Genomic DNA, 6,367 nt, shown 5'->3' with positions numbered 1-6,367 from the left:
CTGTAACCATCCTCCCATCATTGTTAATTATGTGTGCAATATGCTCTGCCCTAGTTTTTTTGCTGTTGATATATTTAAAGAATTTCTTTGGGTTTTTTTTACTATCCTCCGCTATTTGCCTCTCAAAGTTGATTTTAGCCATCTTGATTTCTTGTTTACTTTTCTTATTTGCCTCCTTGTATTGCTCGAAAGTCGATACTGTGCCCTCTGATTTATACTTCTTGAAGGCCAATTTTTTTCCCCTAATAAGTTTTTTGACGCTACGGTTTAACCAGCCAGGTTTGGTTTTGTCTCTTCTAAATTTATTTCCCATAGGAATGCACTGCAAGATGCCTTTGCCCAATATGTTCCTAAAGCATTCCCATTTTTCCTCTGTGGTCAGGGATCCCAGGGTTTGGTCCCAGTTTACCCTTTCCATCAATGAGTACAATTTTGGAAAGTTTGCCCTTCTGAAGTTTAGGGTTCTTATGTTCCCCACTTGCCTTGTTATATTGTTATTTATACTAAATGTGATCATCCTGTGATCGCTAGAGCCCAGGTTGTCCTGGACTCCTACCTGCGAGATTAGGTCTGGGTCATTAGTGATCAATAGATCCAGGACTGCATTTTCTCTAGTCGGAGAATCCACCAACTGTGACATGTAATTATCCAGTAAGGTTTCCGTGAATAGGCGGGCCTTCTGTGAGTGTGTAGTCCCCTCGTCCCAGTCAATGTCGGGATAATTGAAGTCCCCCAATATGACGACTGATCCCAATTTTGCCACTTTACTCATTAGTGCTAAGAATTCCAGCTCTACCTCCTCCCCTTGGTTAGGTGGCCTATAGCAAACCCCCACAATTACTTTCCCCTTTTCTCCTTCCCTATGGAGTTCAACCCACACAGATTCTAAATCCATGCTCATCCCATCCGTAATGTCACTCCTTTCTATCACCTTTATATTGTTCTTGACATAGAGACATACCCCTCCCCCTCTTTTTCCTACCCTGTCCTTCCGGTACACCGAATACCCTTGGATATTGGCCAGCCAGTCATGTGAGGGGTCGAACCAAGTCTCTGTTATTCCCACAAGGTCTATGTCCTCCTCATGTACCAATATTTCCAACTCATCCATTTTATTAGCTAGGCTCCTGGCATTAGCATATACCCCTCTTAGTTTTACGGAAGTTAAGCGCAATTGGCGGTTATGTTTATTCCTGTTTGGTCTGAGATTTTCCCGCACAGACCTGCCAATTGACATTGTGGACCTACTGTCGCTGCTGACCCTTACAGCTGCCTTCAGTCCTCTGCTCCCTCCTGACTGACTCTACTTCTGAGCCCTCCCCCCCGTCTCCTAGTTTAAAAGCCCCTCCAACTTGGTGGCCATCTTTCTCCCCAAAAGAGCTGTACCGTCCCCATTAAGGTGCAGCCCATCCTTACTAAAGAGCCGGTAGCCGACTGAGAAGTCTGCCCAGTTCTCCAGGAACCCAAACCCCTCCTTCCTACACCAGTTCCTCAGCCACTTGTTAAGTTCCCTAATCTCCTTCTGCCTCTCCTGTGTGGCTCGATTACTGATGCCACATGTTCTGATTACCAGCACAGACCCCCCCTGTGATCAGTGAGTAATTAGAAAAACTCACTGATCTCCCTCCCCCCCCCCCCCCCCCCCTGGCTGCAGCCCAGATCATCTTCTCCTCACTGACAGGATCTGTGTGAGGAGAAGAAGAGATCAAAGCCATTACAACGGCTGTATTTACATTACAGGACGGCTGTGATTGGACACAGCCGTCATGTGATCAGGAGGGCCAATCACAGGGCCCTCCTGCCGCAATTTGTTGCTCTGTGTCCGAGGGACACAGGCACATCGAGATCGCGCCACTGCGCGTGCCCGCGGTGGCGGGATCTTGCTCCTTCTGAAGGACGTTCCATGTATATGTGCAGTATATATGTACAGTGGACGGGTGGGAGGTGGTTAAACTTATGTGGCTCACGGCCAAAGTTAAAAAAGCTATAAATAATAAGAAAAGAGCTTTTAAAAAATATAAAAATGAAGGAACACTATCATTGCTTAATTGTTACAAAGAATATAACAGAATATGTAAAAAGGAAATCAAGGATGCAAAAATTCAAAATGAACGACAGATTGCAAAAGATAGTAGGACAAACCCCCAAAAAGTCTTCAAATATATTAATAGTAAAAAGCTTGGGTCTGAGCATGTAGACCCTTTACAAAATAATCAGGAGTGGGTGACTGGGGACAAAGAGAACGCAAATGTATAAAATACTTTCTTCAGCTCTGTGTATACAAAGGAGCATGGGGGAGCTCATGACCATAATGAGGATGGTATTGACACAGCCCCAAATGATCCACAATGGCTCAAAAGTGATATGGTCCAGAAATATTTAGACAGAATAGGGGTGGATAAAGTGCCTAAACCAAGATGGCATCCACCCACACATCCTAAAAGAACTGAGCGCTGTAATTTCAAAGCCTTTTTTTTTTTCTAATTTTTAGGGACTTGTTAAGGACTGGAATAGTACCACTGGATTGGCGTAGGGCCAATGTGGTGCCTATATTTAAAAAGGGATCAAAGTCTTTTGCCAAGTAACTATAGACCTGTTTAACTTCTATAGTCGAGAAGATACTGGAGAGTATAATAAAAGACCACATAGTAGCTCTTGCTGGAAAAAAATATTTTAAGCAACAGTCAGCATGGATTCATGAAAGACAGAAGTTGTCAAACAAACCTGATTTCTTTTTATGAGGAGGTAAGTAAAACCTTGGACAGAGGGGTGGCTATGGACATAGTATACTTGGATTTTGCAAAAGCGTTCGACACAGTTCCCCACACACGGCTAATGTGTAAGGTAAAGTCTACAGGCTAAAGATCAGTTTGTAAATGGATAGAAAATTGGCTAAAAGATAGAATTCAGAGAGTAGTGGTTAATGATTCTTACTCTAAATGATCTAAGGTTATCAGTGGTGTACCGGAAGGTTCAGTGTTGGGACCCTTACTTTTTAATATCTTTATAAATGATATAGGGTCTGGGATTAAAAGTGCCATTTCAGTCTTTGCAGATGACACCAAGCTTTACAGTGGAATAACTTCCTTACAGGATGTCGCCAACTTACAAGCTGACCTCAATGCACTGTTTCATTGGGCAACTATGTGGCAAATGAGGTTTAATGTTGATAAATATAAAGTTATGCACTTGGTGGCTAAGATGATGCATACATCATACATACTAGGTGGAGTAGAACTGGAGGAATCCATAGCGGAGAATAATCTGGGTGTTCTGGTAGATCATAAGCTTAATAGCATGCAATGCCAAGCTGTGGTTTCCAAAGCAAGCAAAGTCCTTTCTTGTATTAACAGAGACATGAACTCCAGAGAGAGAGATATCATTTTGCCCATGTACAAATCATTAGTAAAACCTAATCTGGAATATGCAGTTTAGTTTTGGGCACCAGTTCTTAAAAAGGATATCGGGGAACTGGAGAAAGTGCAGAGAAGGCAAACTGATAAGAGGCATGGAGGAGCTCCGCTATGAGAAAAGATTAGAGGAACTGAATTTATTCTCTCTTGAGAAGGAGATTAAGGGGGATATGATCAACATTTATAAATGCATAAGGGGTCCATATAGTGGAGTTATTGACTTTAAGGTCAACACAGAGGACAAGGGGGCACTCTTTACATCTAGAGGAAAACATATTTCGTCTCCAAATACGGAAAGGTTTCTTCAACGTAAGAGCTGTGAAAATGTGGAATAGACTTCCTCCGGAGGTGGTTCTGGCTAGCTCACTAGATTGCTTTAAAAAAAGGCCTGGATTCTTTCCTGGGTGTACTTAATATAAGTGGGTGCTAATATTTATTGGTAAAGTTGATCCAGGGAATATCCGATTGCCTCTCTGGGATCAGAAAGGAGCTTTTTTCCCCTTCTGTAGCAAATTGGATCTTGCTTTGCTATGTTTTTTGTTATTCGTCTTCCTCCTGATCAACTGCGGGTATAGGATTGTGTATATGGGATTGTATTGTTGAGTTTTCATTACTGTTTTTTTTTTTAATTGGTTGAGCCAGATGGACTTGTGTCTTTTTTCGACCTAACTATGTACCTCCAGACCAGACCGTTTGAGGGATGTCCGAGAGGCGGTATAAGACCTGCTGTCACAAGGGGTGTTTGTGCCTGTTCCCTCTCAGGAACGTTTTCAGGGTTTTATTCAAACCTGTTTACTGTGTCCAAGAAGGAAGACAATGTGCGTCCAGTCCTGGACCTCAAGGCCTTGAACCGCTTCGTGCGAGTACAGAGGTTTCAAAAATAGTCAGTTCGCACGGTAGTGGCGTCCCTACACCAGGGAGACTTTTTGGCCTCCAAAAATATCAAGGATGCATATCTACACATCCCTATCTACGCCGGACATCAGTGTTTTCTCCGCTTCGCTATAGGAGAGGAGCACTATCAATTTGCAGCGTTACCCTTTGGTCTCACCTCCGTCCCCCTGGGGCCTTCACCAAGGTACTGTTTCGGTGTTGGCATTACTGTGCCAACGAAGGATTTCGGTACTGGAGTATCTGGACGATCTCCTATTGAGGGCGGACTCTCACTCAGTCCTGTTGGGCGATTTGACTGTTACTGTCCAAACAGTGCAAGCGTTCGGTTGGAACATCAATTTAAAAAAAATCTGCCCTGATACCTTCAATGAGACTGGATTATCTGGCCCTGACTCTGGACTACGCTTTGGCGAGGGCCTTTCTTCCCCCCCCCCCGGACAAGTTGCAGAAATTGCAGGGGGCGATCCGGTTGTTGTTGGCAAACAATCTGTCCTCTCTGCGGACTTGCATGCGGGCCTTGGATCTGATGGTGTCAAACTTTGAGGCGGTTTCATTTGCTCAGTTCCACAATAGACCCTTACAGAGGGAGATTTTTGTAAAATCTAACAAGGATCTAAAATCCTTGGATACTTTTAATTCAGTTGAGTCACAACACAAATTATGCTCTTCTGTGGTGGCTTCACTCGCCAGGACCTTCCTGCTGTTGTATTGGACAGTGGTTACCACGGACACCAGCCTGTCAGGCTGGGGAGGAATGCTGGGAAAACTCTGCTCCCAGGGTCCTCGATGGTGGAAGAGTCCAAGTGATAAAGTTTTTTTGCATGAGTTACTGGACAGCTCGTCTGCAAGGTTGCCCGGTCCGGTTTCAATTGGACAATGCCACGGCTGTGGTGTACATCAATCATCAAGGGGGCATCAAGAGTGTCTTGGTGGCTCGGGAGGTGGCCGAGATCCTGCTATGGGCATAAATGTTGGCTCCAGCCCTTTCCGCTTTGCATATCCCAGGAGTGGAGAATCGGCAGGCGGATTACCTGAGTCGTCAGCTGTTGGATCAGAGGGAAAGGTCCCTGCATCTGGAGGTGTTCCATCTCCTGTGTCCGGTGGGGGACTCCCGATGTCGACCTATTTGCTTTTCAATTCACTGGTTTGTGGCCAGGTCAAGGGATCCTCTGGCCGATGCCACAGACGCACTGGTGGCTTCTTGTGGTCAGTTTTGGCTGATTTATGCATTTCCTCGGCTGAAACTCCTGCCAAAGCTGCTGCGCAGAATAGAGGTGGAAGCGATTCCGGTACTTCTAGTGGCCCCAGACTGGCCTCGCTGGTCTTGGTACGCAGACCTGCTAAGGTTGGTTGCTGATGCTCCTTGGAGGTTTCTTCTCAGGGAAAATCTGCTGTCTCAAGGGCCGATCTTCCATCCTGCTTTACAGTCGCTGGCTTTAACGGCGTGGCTGTTGAAAGCCAGGTTTAGAAGGATAGGGGTCTTTCTGACTCTGTGATTCCTACACTTTTGAAGGCCTGGAAATCTACTTCCTGGAAGATCTATCATCGTAGGGTGGAAATCGTACATTTCATGGTGTGAATCGTTGAAAGTGCACCCTTGCTTGTTTTCGGTAGCTAGGGTTTTATTTTTTATCAAAAAGAGGTTGAACAGCGTTTGGCTTTGGGTACTATCAAAGGCCAAGTGTTTGCTTTGGCTCTGTTTTTCCAACATCCTTTACGCATGCCTTGATTCGCACTTTTATAAAGGAGGTGCATCATAAGGCGCCTCTGAGACGATCCCCGTTACATTAGTGGAATCTGAATTTGGTGTTCTCGGTTCTTCAAAAACCTCCTTTTGAGAACGTTAGGGAGATTCCCCTGGTTACATTATCTCAGAAGGTTTCCTTTTTGGTGGCTATCACTTCTGGCCGCAGGATGTTTGAACTGGTGGTGCTATGCCATTCACCTTATCTGGTGGTCCACAGAGATAAAGTGGTACTTCGACCTAACCAGTAGTTTCTTCCTAAGGTGCTTTCTGATTTCCATTTGAATGAAGACCTTGTGCTGCCTTCACCCTGTCC

This window comes from Pelophylax lessonae (assembly GCF_965119305.1).
Source record: "Pelophylax lessonae genome assembly, chromosome: 2".
Classification (NCBI taxonomy): Eukaryota; Metazoa; Chordata; class Amphibia; order Anura; family Ranidae; genus Pelophylax; species Pelophylax lessonae.
This window is presented reverse-complemented; position numbering follows the sequence as displayed.